The sequence below is a fragment of the Cervus elaphus genome, chromosome 9 (assembly GCF_910594005.1).
Source record: "Cervus elaphus chromosome 9, mCerEla1.1, whole genome shotgun sequence".
NCBI lineage: Eukaryota > Metazoa > Chordata > Mammalia > Artiodactyla > Cervidae > Cervus > Cervus elaphus.
The window spans coordinates 72138382-72161677 of NC_057823.1; the positions used below are offsets into that span (position 1 = coordinate 72138382).

At 40.6% G+C, this 23296-nt stretch overlaps 1 long non-coding RNA gene across 2 annotated transcripts in view; it reads right to left on the reverse strand.

Moving 5' to 3' along the window:
* Window positions 1–16980: 16980 nt before the first annotated feature.
* The window catches only part of LOC122700510, a 42267-nt gene continuing 35951 nt past the window's right edge, over window positions 16981–23296 (reverse strand). For both annotated transcript variants that reach the window (XR_006342787.1, XR_006342788.1), the window contains one exon: window positions 16981–17423. This is a non-coding gene — a long non-coding RNA (uncharacterized LOC122700510). The remainder of the gene's footprint in view (window positions 17424–23296) is intronic.

A 23296-nucleotide genomic window follows, 5' to 3' on the forward strand; every position in this document is an offset into this window, starting at 1 on the left:
CTGGAACTCTCTTGCTTTTTTGATGATCCAGCAGATGTTGGCAATTTGATCTCTGGTTCCTCTGCCTTTTCTAAAGCCAGCTTGAACATCTGGAAGTTCTCGGTTCACGTATTGCTGAAGCCTGGCTTGGAGACTTTTGAGCATTACTTTACCAGCATGTGAGATGAGTGCAATTGTGTGGTTTCAAGTATACTACGTTAATTTGACATTTGCATACATTATGAAATGATCACAAGTCTAACTATCTGTCCCCATTCAAATTTATTACCATATTTTTGACCATATGCTTTATTGCTTATGCATATTACATCCCTGTGGCATTTTTATTTTAAAACTAGAGGTTTGTACCTCTTGGTCCCCTTCACCTATTTCTCCCCTCCCACATCCCTCTCCTCTGCAACACCACCCATTTTTTCTCTGTATCTGAGTCTGTTTTCATTTTGTATTGTTTGTTTTGTTTTTTATAGTCCACATATAAGTGAGACCACTTAGTATTTTTCTTTTTTTCACTTAGCATAATACTCTCTAGATTCATCCATGTAGTAGTGAATAGCAAGATTTCTTTTTGATGGCCAGATAACATTCCATTGTGTGCATACATATATATATGTGTGTATATATCCATTCATCTATGATGAACACATAGGTTACTTGCATATCTTGACTATTGTAAATAATTCTGCTGTGAACATTGACATGCTTATATCTTTTTAAATTAGTGTTTGTGTTTTCTTCTGGTTAACACCCAGAAGTGAAACTGCTGGATCATATGATAGTTCATTTTTTTTAATTTTTTGAGGAACCTTCATACTGTTTTCCATAGTGATTGCACCAATCAACAATTCCACACAAAGTTTCTCTTTTCTCCACATCCTCACCCACCCTTGTTATTTATGATCTTTTCAACGATAACCATTCTAACAGATGTAAAATGATATCTCATTGTGGTTTTGATTTGCATTTCCCTAATGATTAGTGATGCTAAGCATCTTTTCGCAAATCTGTTGGCCATCAGTATCTCTTCTTTGAAATAATGTATGTTCTACTCCTCTGCCTGTTTTTTAATCAGGTTGTTTGTTTTGGTATTGAGCTGCATGCTGCTTCTGCTGCTGCTAAGTCACTTCAGTCATGTCTGACTTTGTGCGACACCATAGACGGCAGCCCACCAGGCTCTCCCGTCCCTGGGATTCTCCAGGCAAGAACACTGGAGTGGGTTGCCATTTCCTTCTCCAATGCATGAAAGTGAAAAGTGAAAGTGAAGTCACTCAGTCACTCAGGCTCCTCCGTCCATGGGATTTTCCAGGCAATAGTACTGGAGTCGGGTGCTATTGCCTTCTCCGATTGAGTTGCATAAGCTGTTAATATATTTTGGATATTAACCCCTTATCAGAGATATCTTTTGCAAATATCTTTTCCCATTCAGTAAGCTGCCTTTTTATTTTGTTGACCATTTCCTTCACTCTGCAAAAGCTTTTTAGTTTGATGTAGTCCCATTTGCTTATTTTTGTTTTCATTTCCCTTGCCTGAGGAGACAGATCCAAAACAATATTTCTATGACTGATATCAAAGAACAGCCTGCTTATGTTTTCTTTTAGAAATTTTATGGTTTCAGGTCTTACATTTAAGTCTTTAATTCATTTTGAGGTTATTTTTCTTGTGTGAGAAAGTAGCTCAGTTTGCTTCTTTTGCATGTAGCTGTCCAGTTTTCTCAGCACCACTTATTGAAGAGGTTGTATTTTCCCCATTGTTTATTTTTATCACCTTTGTTGTGAATTAACTGTCCATATAAGCATGGATTTATTTCTGGGCTCTCTATTCTGTTCCATTGATCACTGAGTCTGTTTTTGTGCCAGTACCATTATATTTTGATTACTGTAGCTTTGTTGCATAGTTTGAAATCAGGGAGCATGATACCTCTAGCTATGTTCTTTCTCAAGATTGCTTTGGCATGCAGGGTCTTTTGTGTTTCTATACAGATTTTTTAATTACTTGGCATAGTTCTGTGCAAAGTATTTTTGGTATTTTGATAAGGATTGCACTGAATCTGTAGATTTCACTGGATGGTATGGCCACTGTAACAATATTAATTCTTCAAATCCATGAGCATGATGTATCTTTCCATTTGTTTGTATGATCTTCAGTTTCTTTCATCTATGTCTTACAGTTTTTAGAATATAAGTCTTTTACCTTTTTGATTAGGTTTATTCCTAGGTGCTTTGTTCTTTTTGGTGCAATTGTAAATGGGATTTTAAAAAATTTCTCTTCCAGATAATTCATGATTAGTATAAAGAAATGCAATACACTATTCTCTAAATATTTCTGTACAATATTTTTCCATCCTGCAAAATTGAAATCATTTATTTGTTCTAAACAACCTGCATCTTTGAGAGAAGGTGATATTACCGGAATGAGGGTGATGCAGTTCAGAGTTCAAAATTAAAAGGAGTGATGGAGAGTAAGCATCATTTGGCAGCAAAATCACTGCAGTGGCCTCCTCAGAGGGTTCTTAGACCCCTCTTCAAGGCCTAAGACTGGGAGAAAGTCATCAAAAACTTGCCTCTTGGCAAGGTTGAAATTATTTCCGGCTCTAAAATTCTGCAATTCAGTACACAAATTGACTAAAAGCCAGGATCTCTCTGCTACTGTCTATGATCATGTCTACAACCTCAAAATACTTAACTTGATAAGGTGATTTGGGCAAAAAAGAGGTTATTTTGATCCAAACAGCTATAGTGGTTTCCACCTAAGAGAGGAATCTCTAGACATAAGCCTATATCTTTTGCAGCCTAAACTTGTCTTTCTTTGGCTTTATCTGCTTACCATTAGCACTAGAACATTGTAAAGCAAGCAGTAGCTTTTATTTTTGTTGATTTAAAGTTTCCTATATACTAGCCATTCTTTTCTTTTCAATAAAACAAGCTAACTGTTAACACAATTTTTTTCAAGTAGCACAGATGCTAACAAAGAAGAATAAAATCACTGTCAACATTTTTATGAGAATTCTTCTTTTCACTTCTCTGATTCTGTCACCTGACATTTTAACTTCATCCTGCTGCTTCCAGTTCCCTAGAACTACCTTTCTTTGAATCCACTGGGCTGAGCCCCTTATCTTACCTCACCTGATTTTTACAACATCCCCACAATGTGGCAAATTATTATCCCCATTTTACGGATTGGAAACCGAGACTCAGAGAATTTGTGCCTTGCCCAAGAGCACACAGTTAACAAGTGACAGAGCTAGGTTTCAACTCCAGGTTTACCTTATTTCAAAGAACAAGTCTAAAAAATACATAGCAACCATTTTTTATACCTTTACTATGTGCCAGACACTGTGCTAAGTATCTTACATACATTATCTTAAAACAGCAAATTGATAAAGTAGGTTTTATTCTATTGTTAGGAAAACTAAGGCATAGAGGGGCTAAGTGACTTGCCCAGAAACATACAGCTGATAATAGGCAGAGCCAAAAAGCAGATTCAGGATTTTTGACTCCTAAATCCATGCTCTTAACCAGGAAAATATATGTATGGTACCCTCCATTCCACTGGTCTAGACAGATTTATGTATATGTGGAGTCATAGTCTACACACTGTCTGTAACTTGCTTGTTTTTCTCAAAGGTAAAGAGTTTTCAGTCCTTGCTTTTAAACTTGTTATGTTTCAATCCTACTCCCGTTAAGTCAGTGGTTGGCCCTTGTCCCACCTGGTGGCCCCAGTACTCCATCATAGCCCACACCCTGACCACTCATTTCAACTTGCCCTCTCTCATACCTTAGCTCCTCACATTGGTCTCAACTACAGGTGGTCATCTTACACCTATCACTCAAATCAGATACTGTATAGAGACCCACTGACCAGACTTCAGGTTTCAAACAAGCTCTCATCCCCATGATCTGGCTACATCTGTCCATTCTGGTGAGCCATCCCACCCTACCTAGCCTGCTACCCAACCCTCAACACAAGCCTTTTCACCTTCCCTAGTCTGACTCTGGCTTTATAAACTACTCAGCAACAGGGATTCCAAATTCCCTGTAGCTTAAAAGTAATATCCAGTGTTACAACTTAAATAAGGAGATGAGAGTTTTTGGTCAATATGCACAGACCACACTACCCTGAGGTTGAATTACACCATCGCTCTGCTTGAGCTCCTCTCACTGTGTGGCCTCAGGTAAGTCAGTTCAGCTCTCTTGTCATCAGTGTCTTTACCTGTCACATAACAGGTAAAAATAGAAGGTCCCAGTCCCCTGCAAACTCTGAAATTCTATTAGCTCAAAATTAAGGAACTGAAAAGCTGGGTAGATATTATTCCCATCAGTGTTTTTGTCGAATCATCAACCAACCTAATGAGGCTTTTTATACAGTCCATTTTCCAAGTTCACGTTGGGGAAGAAAGGGAGGAATGGGGGCCAATAGACATTTCAGGACAGTGCTGGGAACCAAACATAAAGTTGATGGTAGTGTGCTGGTCACAGTGAGAGGAAATCAGTGGGGGGATCCTTGCATAAATAGGATGCACTTTGGAATGAGCAAACACTTTCAGTGAGTAAAAAATGTTATCTGACTGAAGCCAAGATGAAATCTACTTAAAAAAAATTTTTTTTTTTTTGTTTTTTAAGTTTGGCTCAATCTCTTGTTTTTCTCTCTTCTTTATGTAATCTTGTGGGATGTGGCGTCAGAACGTCATAAATCATTCATAGTGCTTCAGGAAAAAAAATCACTTGTGCAAAACAGTCACAATTTGAAGTGTGAGGAGTTTTTTGCATGAAACCCAAAGCAAAACATAATTTGTATGGTTCACAGCCCATGATGATCGCTAATTCCCACAGTCACTGTGTGGCTTGGTCATTTGTTTTAGGCTTCTTTTGCTTCATTTTAAATGGAGGCTGAGTTAAAGACATAGACTGTTACAACTGTACTGCATTTTTCCAGGAGTCTTAGAAAAGATGCTATAGTAATGGTATTTGTGGAGACAATTGAAGCTGGCAGATTTTATTTCCTGTTTGAAGAAACCAAGAAAGCCCACTCCTTGTCCAAAAATCTTTTTCCATATGTCCCTCACTGCTGTCCCTAATTACTGAGTTAATTAAATTCCTTTCCTAAAATATAATTTTCCCTTAAATCCACATGCATAGACACAAGTAGCCCCCCAGCAGAGGTAACCCATAAAGCTAACTCTCAAATATTATTGCCTTAAATAAATTGGTTTAGTTTTATAATTTCAAATGTGGCAGCTGTTATGAGATTTGTAATAAACAAGCAAATAATGGGGTTCTTTAAAACCTCTTTCATATTCATTAGCTCACTCAAGCTTCACAGAAGTAGCAAGGACTTATGTGCTCACTCATTAATTCATTTCTACAACAAACATTACTGCATCAAGTACCATATATAAGGGGGGCTAAAGATAACAGGCAAGATAACGCTGCTTGCATACACTCACAGTGTATGGGGTGACAGATAGGTAAAAATCATTATAGAGAGACAAGTTAAAGTGAATACAACTCCCCAGAATGAAATGCTTTCCCCTGAGTCAAACAGCTAGAAAGCTCTGGAGCGAGATTTCTTCATAGGTCCCCCAAGTCTAAGCTCAGAACACTCTTAAAGAAATCCTTTAGCTTCTTGTCAATTGACACATTTTGATGGGGAAAAGTGAGGGACAGAAAGCTCTGAGACTGAGGTCCTTTCTCTTAGAAGAATAATCTGGGTTAATTACCTTAGGAACCAATGAGTGACCAACAGAACTGAGAGAGAATTCTCAGCAGAACAACTGAGGGAAGCACTCCCAGAGGTCAATTTTACAACTTCTTCCTGTTAGTCCACAGAAGATGTCCAGTCTGGCACAGTGCCTGGCGTTGGGTTAGTCCTTAAAAACTGTCTGTTTACTCTTTGTCCAATTGAATTCGAATTAGTCATGTGACCACTTGTGGCTACATCACCAAATGACAGATGCTTGACCCAAAAGCTTTTGAGATCTCAGTGACATTGCCTTGAACTCCCAGTTCCTCAGCATGGGAAAGCCTTAAACCATCCTCAAGATCTTGGCTGTTTCCTGATGCTGAGAATCTTATTGTTTAATTCACTGCTACCATTCTACTCCCATGTCCCAAGGCACAGTCTTTTCCCATTTTCCAAGAGAAAGCTGTACAAATCATTTGCTAGCTTCCAAGAATTGACTAGACATCATACAGTTATGGAGGGTAGTTATATCATGTACAACCCAGCACAACTGATTCACTATCTTGCTGGTTCTACTACCCCTTCTCTGACTCTATCTCATATATCCTACTCCCTTTCCAGAGCAACAAATATGCCTTTCCCCTTTGTTCAGGCACAGTTATACTATATATCCAGTTTCTATTGTAAGAGGACTTGTCAAGGTTATTTTTTTTCCTTACCAAGGTGAATCTCTTCTTAGAAAGGATTCTCAGACTAAGATAATAGGAATTTTCTGCCTTTTATTCCACCCAAGACTGAAATCAAAACTGTAGATCACTGCCCTTTATTTTCAGTGTCTCCTGTGGTCACATGTTGAAAAGTAGCAGAGAGTTCCTATCATAATATTTCAATGCAAATGTAAGGATTAATTTCACCTCATCCAATGCCTTACATATTCACCTGGCTTTGATTCTCTGGTACCACATGCTGTGATGATTTCTGGGACTGTGCAATAAGCAGCAGAAAGAAAAATCATTAAACATCCCCTGTATACAAAACACTATGCTGGGGACTGGGAGGAATAAAGAATCACAACTCTGTTCCTGTCCTCTAGGAAATCAAAAGCTAATCTCTGGCATAAACTTACTATGAAATCTAAGGAAAATGACAGTGTCCAAACTTCAGTTTCCTCATCTATAATTTCATGGTGTCCTAAACATTTATCTTATAGGGTCACTGCAAGGAGTAAATGAAATAAAGGGGAAAAAGGCAGGATAAGTAATGTTCTTGGCTTGGCACGTGGCTAACAATAATAATAAACAGAGGGCAAAAATAAAACTCAATACTGATTGCTGAATGAAACAGGAAAATATACACAATATAAGGCAGACTTGGATACCTTTTATTGGAGTGATACAAAGTACTAGGTTGGTACATGGGAGAGAAAGTTTCACTCTAGTTCAGAGGACTGAGAAAGACTAGTCAGAGCAGATAGAAGTTGAGGGAGGCATGAAAAATGAGTAGGATTTGGACAAATGGTCTTGGGAAGTTCCCACAAGGAATTGGTAATCAGTGTTGAAAAGTTGTATATTTCTGGAAGTGTTTCAGTCTTGAAGGTAATGATCTTGGCTCCTACTGAAGCAGTATTGCTGCATTCAGAAATGATTTGGTTGGTAGAACTCTTCAAAGTTTTATGGCTGAAATTCTACCTGATGCTGATGCAGTCTGTGGGTGACACAGAAGTATAAGCCTAGACATTACATTGCCTGAGGAAACATTTAGACTAATATTCAGTAGATGTCTCAACTGTGTGGGCACAACATCCCTGTGCCAAATTCCTCTAATTATCAGTTCCCACAGCTCTAGTTAAAGGAGGTTCATGGCCAATACAATTTTGACCACAATTAACATGCTGAAAAGAACCAGAGGAGGGGAAATACGCCAGGTTTATGAAAGATCATGGTAAGAAGGACAAAGCTTCCAAAAAGTATAATTTTAAAAGGAATCTTAATTTTACTACTAGCTTGACACTAGGTAAGCCACTCATTCTCTTTCGACCTCAGAGTACCTCTCACATTCTTTGTAGCACTAATATCCTTAAACCTTTGATTCAAAATATAACAGAAATCAAGTATCACATTGCATAGAAAATCAACTGAAATTGAACATGTAAAACTGTTTTGTAATTTTTCAACTATAAAATAAAGATATTTTTATTACTGCTATGAAATCACCCAATTTCAGTTCAACAAGCAGCACACCAATCCCCAGGAATACAAAAGATGAATAATCCCACCCTGCATTTGGCATGCATTGGAAGCCTTGTATCCAGACATGGACACAACAGTTTAATAGAGATACCAGTACTGAATACCCTATGGTTTGGGGAGAAGCTGGAGTTATTGCTGGGTCAGAAGCTGTCATCTAATTGAAAATTCCTATCAGAGCTATGTGGGAGGGACTAAAATTTTTTTTAATTACTTAGGGCATAACAAATATCCACAGGTAGAAGTTCTACAGAAGTGAATTTCAGCTTTGTGTAAGGAAGAACATCCCAATAGCTAGAGTTGCCCCACTGGAAAAGTTAGTGAGTCCCCAGTACCAGAAGCATTTCAGAAGGATCTGGAGAACTAATTCTCAGAGTTTCTGTAGGAGACATTTCCACAGGGTCAGCCCAGAAGATGTAAAAATATCCTCCCAGTTCTATCTCAAAATCTCACCATATATAGGAATATTTATCATGGTTCATTCATTTACCCAATAAATATTTAGTGACTGGTTCTGACTTTGGGACCAGCATGACTGGGTTTAAATCTCAACTCTGCCACTTCCTAGCTATGAGACTTTGGGGAGGTTAGCTTTGCTGTATCTTAGTTTCCTCATCTATAAGATGGGAGTAGCAATAGTTTCTGCTCGTAGAGTTGCTGTGAAGATGAAAGGAGATGATTTGTGTGAAGCACTTTTGAACAGTATCTGACACATAATACACAGTCAAACAATAGCAAACATTGTTAACCATAGTAGTATATGTTAGGCATTGAGCTAGACACTAAATCACTAGGGTTAGGAAAACAGACATGAATCCTACCTTTCTTGAGTGTAATGTCATCCAATAGGGTATAAAAGATTTTAGACAAAAAGTCAAAAAATACAAATACAGTTTCAAACTATGACAATTGCTATGAAGGAAAGAAAAAAAAAGAGGATGCTATGATAGCATACAAGAGAGGAGATGGGGACTCATTTAGACTTGGAGGTGCAGGGAAGAGTTCTTTGAGAACCTGTTATAACAGAGACATCCAAGCACCAGTAATTTAAAGGGATGCCAAATGCCTGGCCTTATTTTAAATCAGCTAAGAAAGAAAACCAGCTATATGCTAGGGTATGAAGTCACTTGTCCGTCTGAGTCCCAATTTGTGTATCAAGCTTCACCTTAGTGTAAACAGGTTCTCTTTGCTTTGGCTATTAGTTCCCATTTGATTTTTTCTCTGGATCTATAAATTCATCAGTCTATCCATCCATCATACATATATCTATTCATCCATCTCTATCGAAGGATTCAAAGATATGTAGATTCCAATCCTAAGGAGCTCCTGTAAGGGAGCCTGAAAAGTGAAAGTGAAAGTGAAACTCACACAATCTTGCCTGACTCTTTGCTACCCCATGGACTTTACAGTCCATGGAATTCTCCAGGCCAGAATACTGGAGTGGGTAGCCTTTCCCTTCTCCAGGGGATCTTCCCAACGCAGGGATCAAACCCAGGTCTCCTGCATTGTGGGGAGATTCTTTACCAGCTGAGCCACAAGGGAGCCTGATATGTACACAAATTCCTGTAAGTGAAGATACATCAGGGAGATGGAGGGAAATGTTATGGAAATTTTAAGAAACTAGAAATTCAGCACAGATTAGGGAATAAAGGGAGAAATGTTTGGAAAAAGTGGTATGTTGAAAGCAAAAGTGAAAGTCACTCAGTCGTGTCCAACTCTTTGCAACCCCATGGACTATACAGTCCATGGAATTCTCTAGACCAGAATACTGGAGTGGGTGGCCTTTTCCTTCTCCAGGGGATCTTCCCAACCCAGGGATCGAACCCAAGTCTCCCAAATTGCAGGCAGATACTTTACCAGCCGAGCCACTGTTGAAGCATGCCAGAAAATTCTAAGCAACATGAATTTAAAGGAATCAAAACTTATTCAGTATTTGGGTTCTAAAATCAGTGCATAAAGCATGATTATATGAAAAAAAAAATCATAACTAGATGACAGACAACATTCCTTGAAAATCCCTTCAGCAGGAACCATTCTGGAGAATGACATACCATCTCTCAAGAAAACCAGTAGAGCCAATGTTTCCTCTAGTCTTGAAGTCATTTGCTGTTGGCTTCAGTTGAACATCTGATAAATCTGTGAGCTTCCTTTAAAGTGCTATGTTGAAAAATTAGCAAGGAAACACAAACTTTAAATGATACAATGGACCAGTTAGACCTAATTGATGTCTATAGGACATTTCACCCCAAAGCAATGAATTTCACCTTTTTCTCAAGTGCACACAGAACCTTCTTCAGGATAGATCACATCTTGGGCCATAAATCTAGCCTTGGTAAGTTCAAAAAAATTTTGAATCATTTCAAACCTCTTTTCTGATCACAATGCAGTAAGATTAGATATCAACTACAGGAAAAAGATTACTAAAAATACAAACATATGGAGGCTAACCAACATGCTTCTGAACAACCAACAAATCACAGAATAAATAAAAAAAGAAATCAAAATATGCATAGAAATGAATGAAAATGAAAACACAACAACCTAAAACCTATGAGATTCAGTAAAAGTAGTGCTAAGGGGAAGGTTCATAGCAATACAAGCTTGTCTCGAGAAACAAGAAACAAGAAACAAGAAAAATTAGGACAGAAATAAATGAAGAAGAAACAAAGGAGACCATAGCAAAAATCAACAAAGCTAAAAGCTGGTTCTTTGAGAAAATAAATAAAATAGACAAACCATTAGCCAGGCCCATCAAGAAAAAAAGGGAGAAGAATCAAATCAACAAATTTGGAAATAAAAATTGAGAAATCACAACAACACAGAAATACAAAGGATCATAAGAGACTATTATCAGCAACTACATGCCAATAAAATGGACAACTTGGAAGAAATGGACAAATTCTTAGAAAAGTATAACTTTCCAAAACTGAACCAGGAAGAAATAGAAAATCTTAACAGACCCATCACAAGCACGGAAATCAAAACTGTAATCAGAGATCTTCCAACAAACAAAAGCCCAGGGCCAGATGGCTTCACAGCTAAATTCTACCAAAAATTTAGAGAAGAGCTAACACACTATCCTACTCAAACTCTTCCAGAAAATTGCAGAGGAAGGTAAACTTCCAAACTCATTCTATGAGGCCACCATCACCCTAATACCAAAACCAGACAAAGATGCCACACAAAAAGAAAACTACAGGCCAATATCACTGATGAACATAGATGCAAAAATCCTTAACAAAATTCTAGCAAACAGAATCCAACAACATATTAAAAAGATCATACATCATGACCAAGTGGGCTTTATCCCAGGGATGCAAGGATTCTTCAGTATTCACAAATCAATGTGATACACCACATTAACAAATTAAAACATAAAAAAAACCATATGATTATCTCAATAGATACAGAGAAAGACTTTGACAAAATTCAACATACATTTATGATTAAAAAAAAACCTGCAGAAAGCAGGCATAGAAGGAACATACCTCAACATCATAAAAGCCGTATATGATAAACCCACAGCAAACGTTATCCTCAATGGTGAAAACTTGAAAGCATTTTCCCTAAAGTCAGAAACAAGACAAGGGTGCCCACTCTCACCACTACTATTCAACATAGCTTTGGAAGTTTTAGCCACAGCAATCAGAGAAGAAAAAGAAATAAAAGGAATCCGGATTGGGAAATAAGTAAAACTCTCACTGTTGGCAGTTGACATGATCCTCTACATAGAAAACCCTAAAGATGCTACCAGAAAGCTACTAGAGCTAATTAATGAATATAGTAAAGTTGCAGGATATAAAATTAACACACAGAAATCCCTTGCATTCCTATACACTAACAATGAGAAAACAAAAAGAGAAATTAAGGAAACAATTCCATTCACCATTGCAAAGAAAAGAGTAAAATATTTAGGAATAAATCTACCTAAGGAAACAAAAGACCTATGTATAGAAAACTATAAAACACTGATGAAAGAAATCAAAGAGGACACAAATAGATGGAGAAATATACCATGTTCATGGATTGGAAGAATCAATACAGTGAAAATGAGTATACTATCCTAAGCAATCTGTAGATTCAATGCAATCCCTATCAAGCTAGCAACGGTATTTTTCAGAGAACTGGAATAAATAATTTCACAATTTATATGGAAATACAAAAAACCTCAAATAGCCAAAGCAATCCTGAGGAAGAAGAATGGAACTGGAGGAATCAACCTGCCTGACTTCAGACTATACTACAAAGCTACAGTCATCAAGACAGTATGGTACTGGCACAAAGACAGAAATATAGATCAATGGAACAAAATAGAAAGCCCAGAGATACATCCACGTACCTATGGACACCTTATCTTTGACAAAGGAGGCAAGAATATACAATGGAAAAAGACAACCTCTTTAGCAAGTGGTGCTGGGAAAACTGGTCAACCACTTGTCAAAGAATGAGACTAGAACACTCTCTAACACCATACACAAAAGTAAACTCAAAACGGATTAAAGATCTAAATGTAAGACCAGAAACTATAAAACTCCTAGAGGAAAACATAGACAAAACACTCTCTGACATAAATCACAGCAGGATCCTCTATGACCCACCTCCCAGAGCAATGGAAATAAAAGCAAAAATAAACAAATGGGACCTAATTAAACTTAAAGGCTTTTGCACAACAAAGGAAACTATAAGCAAGGTGAAAAGACAGCCTTCAGAATAGGAGAAAATAATAGCAAACAAAGCAACTGACAAAGAATTAATCTCAAAAATATACAAGCAGTTCCTGCAGCTCAATTCCAGAAAAATAAATGACCCAATCAAAAAATGGGCCAAAGAACTAAACAGACATTTCTCCAAAGAAGACATACAGATGGCTAACAAACACATGAAAAGATGCTCAACATCACTCATTATTAGAGAAATGCAAATCAAAACCACAATGAGGTACCATTTACACGCCAGTCAGAATGGCTGCTATCCAAAAGTCTACAAGCAATAAATGCTGGAGAGGCTGTGGAGAAAAGGGAACCCTCTTACACTGTTGGTGGGAATGCAAACTAGTACAGCCACTATGGAGAACAGTGTGGAGATTCCTTAAAAAACTGGAAATAGAACTGCCATATGACCCAGCAATCCCACTCTTGGGCATACACACTGAGGAAACCAGAATTGAAAGAGACATGTGTACCCCAGTGTTCATCGCAGCACCGTTTACAATAGCCAGGACATGGAAGCAACCTAGATGTCCATCAGCAGATGAATGGAAAAGAAAGCTGTGGTATGTATACACAATGGAATATTACTCAGCTATTACAAAGAATACATTTGAATTAGTTCTAATGAGGTGGATGAAACTGAAGCCTATTATACAGAGTGAAGTAAGAAAGAAAGAAAAACACCAATACAGTATATTAACACATATATATGGAATTTAGAAAGATGGTAATGATGACCCTATATGTGAGACAGCAAAAGAGACACAGATGTAAAGAACAGACTTTTGGACTCTGTGGGAGAAAGCAACGGTGGGATGATTTGAGAGAATAGCATTGAAACATGTATATTATCATATGTGAAATAGATTACCAGTCCAGGTTCAATGCATAAGACAGGGTGCCCAGGGCTGGTGCACTGGGGTGACCCTGAAGGATGGGATGGGGAGGGAGGTGGGAAGGTGGTTCAGGATAGGGAACACATGTACAGGCATGGCTGATTCATGTCAATGCATGGCAAAAACCACTACAATATTGTAATTAGCCTCCATTAAAATAAATAAATTTTAAAAAATAAAGTACTATGTTGGATGAAAAATATGAATTCTTAAATTCTTACACATAAATTCTTAAATCACATGGTGTGAGGTCCACGGGAGAGGAGAGAAGCAGTCACTGCCACACCTCCCGCATCCTCCAGGATGGCGCTCACCACTTCACATGTGGAAAGGGGCAGAGGTGCCCCAAGAGTTTACCTATTAGTTCACTCTTACTTTCTGCCTCTCTCTACCAATTAACCTTATTTTTTTGCCAAATAAATAGTTAAATTTGCATGCATTATATAGAAATGATGTGCATCCAACGTAACATGATCAAAGACCTGATGTCAGCAAAGAGTTATGCTTTCAGGAAATAGCTTACTTACACAATATAGCTGAAATTTGGGGATCTGTATTAGTTTCCTAGGGCTGCCATAAGAAACTAAGTGTCTTGGAACAACAGAAATTTATTCTCTCATAGTACTGAAGGCTGAAAGTCTGGAATCCAGGTGTCAGCAGGACCATATACTCTCTGGAGGCTCTAGGGCTTTGCCTCTTTCAGCTTATGGTAGCTCCACTTTCCTTGGCTTCTGGCAGCAAAGTTCCCATATCTTTGCCTCTGTCTTCCTGTGGCCATCTTCCCTGTGTCTCAATCTTCTCTCTTCCTTGCCTTAAAAAGACATTGGGTTCAGGGCTCACTCTAAATCCAGGATAATCTCACCTTGAAATCCTTAACGTCTTCAAAGACCTTATTTTCAGATAAAATCAGATGCATAGGTCCCTGGGGCTAGAATTTGGACATATCTTTGGGGAGCCACCATCTAAACCACTAAAAGATTTAAGAAAGAGAGTGATAAAAGTAGATTGAAGCTTTATTTTGACCAGCTTTGAATGCCAATTTCAAATGTCTTTGAGGGTTCTTTGCAGAGTTGTAATGCTAGCAACCTTGACTTCAACAACTATTCAAACACCTATACTATAGGGTCCCCTTCTCTGCCTCACCACCACTATCTGACACCCTGCAACCCTCCTTCCCTTACTTTAATTACTCACTGGGGTCATTGCAGTTCAGGAAGCATTGACATACTTCAATGTCTGCTTTTCCATGTCCTAATTAAAATTCCCATCCCATATCTCATCCTCTACATGTGGTGGTGTGGTTTAGTGGCTAAGTTATGTCCGACTCATAGGACTCCATGGACTGTAGCCTGCCAGGCTCCTCTAGTGATGGTTAATCAATTGAAATAATCTTCATTAAGGAAAGTACTGGCTCATCAACATTATTAAAAAACCTATACGCAGACTTCCCTGGTGGTCCACTGGTTAAGAGTTCACCTGCCAATGCAGGGAACACAGGTTCAATCCCTACTCCAGGAAGATTCCACATGCCACAGGGCAACTAAGCCCGAAAGCCACAACTACTGAAGCCAGCATGCTCTAGAGCCTGCTTTCTGCAACCAGAGAAGCCACCACAATGAGAAGCCCATGCACTGAAACTATAGAGCAGCCCTGACTCACCAAAACTAGACAAAGCCCACATGCAACAACAAAGACCCAGCACACCCCAAAAATGAAAAAAAATCAAAATAAATTAATAAAAAAAAAATTTTAAACCCTATATGCATAACCCCGAAGGTGTGATACCAGATCCCTCTAGGGAGATGCAGCTGCTGCCAGAGACACCCCCTGAAGCTGATGGGAAGGGGCAAATGCCCTGGTTAGCCCCTTCTTCTTGCCCCCAGATCTCTCACTATTGGCCAAACCCAGCTAGAAGCTAGCTGTCTTGGGAGCCTGGAAACAACAGCTTGCAGAAATCAGTTCCTGAAACATAGAACAGGGGAGGGAGGAAAAGGCATGGATCTGAGGACCAGGACCAACATGTATTATTATCCCCATTTTATACAGCAAGTCATGGAACTCAGCAAATGTTATTAGTTGCCCAGAGTCACACAGTTGGTAAGTATTCGTGTGGATTTTGAGTCCAAGTCTATCTGAATCCAAACCCTGAGTTCTTGCTGTGGTCTGATCTCTCTACCATCATGGACATTTCAGTTGTTTTGTCCAATTGCCTTGCTCCAGAGGCAGGTTGGGGGCTTCCCTGGTAGCTCAGCTGGTAAAGAATCTGCCGGCAATGCGGGAGACCCCAGTTCAATTCCTGGGTTGGGAAGATCCCCTGGAGAAGGGATAGGCTACCCACTCCAGTATTCTTGGCTTCCCTGGTGGTTCAGACAGTAAAGAATCCGCCTGCAGTGTGGGAGACCTGGGTTTGATCCCTGGGTTGGAAAGATCCCCTGAAGGAGGGCATGGCAACCCACTCCAGTATTCTTGTCTGGAGAATCCCCATGGACAGAGGAGCCTGGTGGGCTACAGTCCATGGGGTTACAAAGAGTTGTATACGACTGAGCAACTAAGCACAAAGGCAGCTTGGGGTTCTGAGAGGCTGTTTTAAGAGGACCTGCTCTGGATTTGAGATTTGAATTTTTTGAAGGACACAGAAATGTACTGCTTCATTTCTCACTTCATGGAAGGACTTGCCATGCCCGCTGCTGTGATTGCTATCAGCTCAAGCAGGACTGTCTCAGCTACAGAGAGCCACCTTGCCCAAAGTTGTGCCCTTCACTGGAATTCCATGGCCAATAACTGATAAAGGCTGGGTTTTTTGGACGCACTGCAGCAGAACAACACAAATGAACATCAGAGTTCTACCTTTCCCACTGCCCAATCCCGAGGTGTTGGTCCATCTCCTTTCCACAGGTGTTGGTCCCTAACACCAACTCTGTCTCTGAACCAGCTTTTAGAGAACTCAACCTATGATGACTTTTGTTGTTACTGTTCTCAGCTTGGCCCATAACCCCTCAATCTACACACACTAGTTGATGGTGCAGGAACATCCATTATAGTGGAAGCAATAGGGGTAATGTCACCTACTTTCCTCTTAGACTGTCTACAGGCTTCTAAATCTGCCCTCACTGAGATTGTTCTGATTGAGACTAACAAGCAATTGAAACAACTCTCAGGTGGGGAAGCACTTGGTCATTTTCCTCAAGTTCATCCTTTGCTGGTCCTCCCAGAACGAATCACCAGGAAAGCATTTGATCAGAACTTCTGTAGAAGCACAACCCCCAGCTCTTTAACCTCACGGCTTGTTCCTTATGCAGAGGGTAGGAAATGCCTTCAGAACCCCTTACTGTCTTGATGGCAGGGATTGAAACCCACTCTAGCATCCCTTAGCACTTCTGCATGTTAGGGTCTTCCTGGAAGTGGACAAGATTGGACTCTGCCTTTCTGGAAAATGCTTGAAGGTGTGCGTAAATTCATTGTTTTCTAACTGCCAGCCCTCTCAGCCAAGGTGAATGGAATTCTAGGAGACATCAAGTCCACCTCTCTGACCTTGAAGAAGGACCCCTCTCTCCAACACACCCATATTTTTCCTTTAAAATGAAAGAAATTTCCTTTTTTCTTGGCTCTCCAATCAGATGGCAGTGAGCTGCAGAAGCTCTGTAACTTCCCCCACACACTGTTTTCTTCCCTGCCAACTAATTCCTGCCCTTAACCTTCTTAGGTGTCAGTACAGCACCTATTATTCATGGCTTCATTGACATTTCTTCTCAATCCCCAAAGCTGGTGGTGACTCATCCTCTCCTGTCACTGAAGGGCATCATTGGGCTGTGTACAATGCACCACATGAAATCCATGCTAGCTCTTCTCTGACGCTTTTCAACAGAGGCACCCTGGAAACTTTTAAATTTGATGACCTAAAGAAAAACAAAAAGATATCCAATTTTATAGCCTGTAGACTTAAATTAAGCCACCTTCCTGGGTCATGCAGGGACCCAAGGATTCTGGACTTGCCTTGGGGGAGGAGAGTCACCAGGTTAGTTTAGCAAGAGTCTAAAATGTCCATAACCTTTGCTTGAAGGATGTCTCCAAGTGCTGTCCACAGCACTAATGACATCATATAGGAAGGCAGCTTCCTAGGAGGTTGCATCCAACTCCCTAACATTATTAGCCTCTTGATTGTTCGGTAGGATAGATTCTCCTCACTCCCATCCTTACAGCCTGAACCATAGTGATGTGTGGATAAGAGAAGGGGGTCTCTGGTAATGGGCCTTAGTAGAGAGAATGACAGTGACCCTTTTAGTAAAATCACAAGCAGTATAAAAAGAGGAAGTTCATCCTGCAGGGCAAAGGTTTGCAGTCTTGCAAATGTAGTGCGTTGATGGCAGGCAAGTTATGGCATTTGTTCTCACTTCCCCCATCCTCTATCTCCCATCTCTGTATCTTCCAAGCCACAAACACAACCCCATCCAACAGCAAAATCAGAAAGCAGTCACTCACAACCCACACTTGAGATCAAACCAAGGAAGAGATATAACTTTGGGGCTAAAGCCAGGACACAAATGTGTGACCTCTAGACTATGCATAGTTCTCAGATGTGTTGGTTTAGTCCATGCAATATCTTTCTTTAAAATTTAAATGCACATATAAAATTGTGAAGTTCCACATAAAAATATAGTTTTCTGATTTCTCTTGAAAAATAAAACCGCCTTACCACATCATGCTAGAATTGCTGATGGCCACTACCAGCTAGAGCTGGTTAATTGACCCCAGCCACTTTACAAGAAACCCTCACTCTCCAATTTGCTTCTCTTACTGAGGGCCTGTTTCACCTTTCTATATGGCCCTTACAGGCAACCAAGTCTTAGTCTCTTGGGTTAAGGCAGAGAACAGAGAGGGGAAGAGAGAAGGTCAAATGAGAAGACGTACTATTTATACAATATATATATCCATGATGTATGTATGTTAAAATGCTTTGGGATACACATAACAACATATCTGACTAAAAGTTGCTTAAACAGTAAGGACTTTTAATGCTTTAACAGGAATTGGCAAGTTGGCATATGCAGGGTTAGATCAGTTGCTCAACAATTTCAAGGATCTGGGTCAGTTTCTCTGAAGTGTTTGTTGCTCCCTCCTCATGGTGACAAGACAGTTGCCACAGCTCCAAATACCACATCCTCACTGAATGACATAGAAAAGAAAGAAAAGAGAGACTAGAGTTTCTCCTTTTGTGTCTCTCATCAAAGACAAAACTCTTTCCAGAAGATTCCAGAAGACTTTGCCACAGGTCTCATTGGTGGGAGCAAGACCACATGACCACTGCTAAGTCAATTGTTAGCAAATGAGAATGGGATCATCATGTTTGAATGAGCCCAAACATGGTTCGTCCCTGGATCTAGTAGAGGAGTCCACTTTGTATATTGCCACCCACCCAGTTCTGCTAAAAAGAAGGGAAGAATGTAGGTGTTTGTAAAACCTACCACCTGTGAAAGATGTGGCCATACAGGACATTCCAAGATTCTACTAAGATGACTCCATGTCAGTTGGGATGCTGGGAAAGGCCTAAAATATGGCTGAGCAGAATCACCCCCTATGGCGTCTGTAGGAGTTGTAAGATAAGGATGGAAAATACAAAGTGAAGGACCATTTGCCCCTTCTTATGGACTCCATTTTGCCTAGCTGACAGTAAGGTCATCTTGTTATGAATTCTATCACCCCTTTCCACAGTTAGGAGCCTGGCATTTTTGTTTCAGATATTCATCTGGCTATTGGGAGGGTTGATTCCCATCCTGACCTCATCCTAGAATTTGCTCTCCAGGTTTTCTTTCCCCTAAGGGTGCGTAAAACAGCATTGCCCTTGGGAGCAGGCCTGGGACTCAGTCCTACAGCTGGAAGGACAGTTTATCTGGCTAAAGCTCTTTCCCAAAGGAACCGATGATGTGGCTTCTGGAATTAGAACCTCAAGTCGTAAATCAGGGCTTGTTGCCTGGTCCCTTTTCGCCTCTTCCTTGGCTCACTCAGTCCCAGGCTCTGGGAAATGGTTAGCAAGTAAAACTTTAGCTCCTGGTCCTATATACCCTCTCCTCTTATAACCTTCTCTGCCAAACTGGAAGAACTGAGCAATGTGGATGGTCCTAGAAGACCCCAGGAAGACCCTGTCAAAGCCCTTTCCATCCCACTGGATATTAGAATATCAGACTAGGAGCCTAGTCATGGGAGTCCTTCATGCACTATTTGCCAGATGCCCAATCCATGTCCAATAGCACATCAATTAGCAAATTTCAAAAACTGAGAAATAAAATAATTATTTCTATACACTATATTAACATCATGCTCTCCAGGCTTCTGAATACCTTCAAACCCATGGCCTCATCAGATACTGCTGATGACCCTGAGCAGCCACCAGTGATAGGGTCAAAGAACAAGTCTGTCATCATAGCCACCATCTTATTGACTGCCTGCTGCTTGTCAGGCACTGTGCTAAGCACTTTACATCCATCGTTTCATTTAATGCTCTCAACAGCCCTAAGAGGCAGGTATCATTACTGACCCCATTTTGCAAGTGAGAGATCCCAGACTCAGAAAGATGGTGCAACTTGCCCAAGATAGCAAACGACAGAGCCAGGTTTCAAGCTCAGGTCTGTCTGGTTCCAAAGCCTGGGCTTTTAGTAATCACTGTGTTATTCTTTCAGTAGTGTTTTAATAGTGGCTGGAGTGACTACTCTTCATCTCATGGATAAGCTTGGGCACTATACCATTAATGTGACTCCCTTCCACTTCCTGCTTCTTCCTTCTCTCCCCGGACTCACTTCGTGCTCTCTGTTGCCCTCTGACTTTCCCTGGGAAAACCTTCAAGGCTCAAGTTCTGGGTTGGGTTCTCTATATCCTAGAAGAACAGGTCCAGGGCTCTTCAACTTTGTCCCATCAGGACTCCAAGACAGAACTAGGCCTGAGAATCAGAGGTGGAAACTGGCAGGACCGAACACCAGGCTAGTCTCAGGCAATCCCAACATGTTGGGGAGGTCAGGACCAGCAGCCCCAGAAGGACCCACTTGAATCAAGAGTTCAGAGGTGAGCAGCAGCTCTTACTTATGCCACATTCAGGGCCAGGAGCCAGTGTGAGGGTCAGGGACCAAGAGGAAGAGCATATGAGGGAAGAACACAGGGTCTGCACTTGGACAACAGGTATCTAGTCCAAGGGATCGCCCACCTCAGCTAGGAGCAAAGGCTTAGGCTCACTCATAAGCCAGCTGAGAACCATGGGAGCTAAGAGGGGAACCCACACTCAGAGCAGGACTCGGCCATGCAGAGGGCTCCGAAGTAAGGGGCCAATAGAACAAACAGTCCCAGACAACTTTGGCGGTCCCTGTTCTGCCAGGTACATTCTGACCAATTAGTTCAACTAAAGTGTTATTGACTGCTTCATATTCAAATTCATACCTCTCAGGGGGCACATAAGTAATATACTTGTACCATCTCTAATCCTTAGCATAGCCCCCAAACATAGTAGGTATCAGTGAGTTACCATTTTACAGATGAGAAAACTGAAGGTTGAAGAGCTTAGGTGACCTGCCCCAGGTCTTCTAGGAGAAGAGACAGGATTGGAGCCCTGGTCTTCCTGACTCCCTAGAAAATATTCTTTCCTTTCTAGCCTGTCTCTTACCCAAGAACCATAACTAGCATCCTCATACACCAGGAAGCTAAAGAGATCCTGCATGTATCCAGTTGTCAGCTAAGATCTTCTAGATAAAATCTTATAGATACTGCCTCTGTCAGGAGTGCTCTGGGTGCCTCGAGTGCAACAAGAGATGAGACACAGAGTCTACAATCGAAGAACTCCCTGCCCACCCTCCCACTGGACTTTTCCAGTGTCCCTCAAAGCCCAGCAAAGAGCCAGCTGCCTCTCCCTATCCTTCCCTAGCCCTTGGGAGGGCAGGTTGAGTCTGGTGTTGCATTTGCCCCCATGAACTTGCTCTGCCCATTATGAAACCACAGTGTTGACAGGTGCAGGACCATTGGGTAAGTGGATTAGACTGTATCATTTTGAATCTAAACTGCATCCTCTGTGATCAGAGGCTTCTACAGGCTCAGAGAGGTTTCTGTTTGTTTGGAGCTGGGAGGATTTGTTTGGATTAGCATAGAGATTGTCTACGCACCAGGGAAAGGGGCCCAGTGGCTGCCTATGGCCCAGCTAGAACACAGTCAGCTCAACTCCTCCCCGTGGACCACAAGCCTTGGAGTGACACAGCACTTCTGTGGGCTCCAGCAGCAACAGGCGCCTGCTTCTAAAAGAGCACAGTGGTGGGAATGACATCTCTTGGTTATCTTATCAGTCTCCATCACTGAAGCTCCTTAGGAATGATTTCAGCCCCCTCTCCAGAAGCCAGGGCTATAAATAAAGATTCCCCAGGGATGCTGAATCCTGCCCTTTATCCCAATCGCCTCTGTGACTCATCCCACAGGCAGATTCTTCTTCCATCTTCTTGATTATAGGGAGGGGGAAGTGAAAGTCTGTGCCTGTCTGTGTGAGTGGGTATGCATGGCCATGCTTGTCTGCATGCTATGTGCATTTGTTTAGGTGCAGTCTTGGTGCATGCATGCATATCTGTGCATGGAATTCTGTGTGTATACTATATCTATTTGTGACTCAGTATTTAATTTTAAAGGATAGAAAGAACATGAATTCTCACATAAATTTTGCCATAAGGACTGTTAGCTAAGCCTCCATATTAAGTCATATCTACTAGTATTTATTAAGGCCTTTCTTTGTGCATAGCCCTATGCTAAGCAAGGAGAATAAGACATAGCTATATCATCTTAACTACAGCTGCGTAAAGCAAATAAGATTCTTGAATTGGCAGTGGTAGTTGAGAAAGCATTTCAAGAAAATCCTCACCTGTGGCAGAGGAGAATCACAAAAACAATTACCAAGTTCCTTCTCTGTACTAGATCTTTACTAAGTGCCACATCATTTATTTCTCACAACAACATCCCACAAAGGAGAAAACAGCCGCAGAGAAGTTAGGTAACTTACCTGAAATCATGCAAACCATAAAGGTCCAAGGTAAAATAAGAACCTAGAAGTTTGGGGCAGAATCTTAGAGGTCCTCTCATCTAAACTTTCATCTAATATTTGCATCAACCCTATAAAATTCCTAAAAACTGGCCATTTGGCCCCTTGGTAGAGAACTCAACTTTCGAGACAAACTGTTCTATCTATAGACAGTACCAAACTGCTGGAAAGTTCTCTCCTAAGTTGAATCCCCATCAACCCTCATCTCATTTCTGCCTGTCAACTCTTGCCCTCTGGGCCAACAAAGTCTAATTCCTCTTTCTATCACTTCCCTTCAAATAAAGGATGACCACTGTCAAACTGTTTCCTCAATGTTTCCTTCAACCATTCCACACTTGAGATAATTTTGAATCTCTAAATATTTGCTCATCACTGTATCCATCATGCTGGTATGCACAGTACTGACACAATTTGGTCAAGTAAACATCAGTTGAGTGAATAAAACAAGCCCTTTCAGGGTAGATGGTACCATGACTTTTTTCATTAAGATTTTTATCTTCATTAAGGATTTTCCGTTGCCAATGTGCCTATTCTGGCTAGTTCAACTGAAAATTCAGGTTTAAAGGAAGCATCCAAGGGACTCTAAAGTAAGCTAAATATGAAAGTATTAAAGGGACTTGTGGAATGAGAACATCAGAGAGCACCTGCCACCCCCTCTCTCTGCTTCCTCATGTTCTCTGATCTCTACTTTCACTTTTTGTGTCTACTATGTTC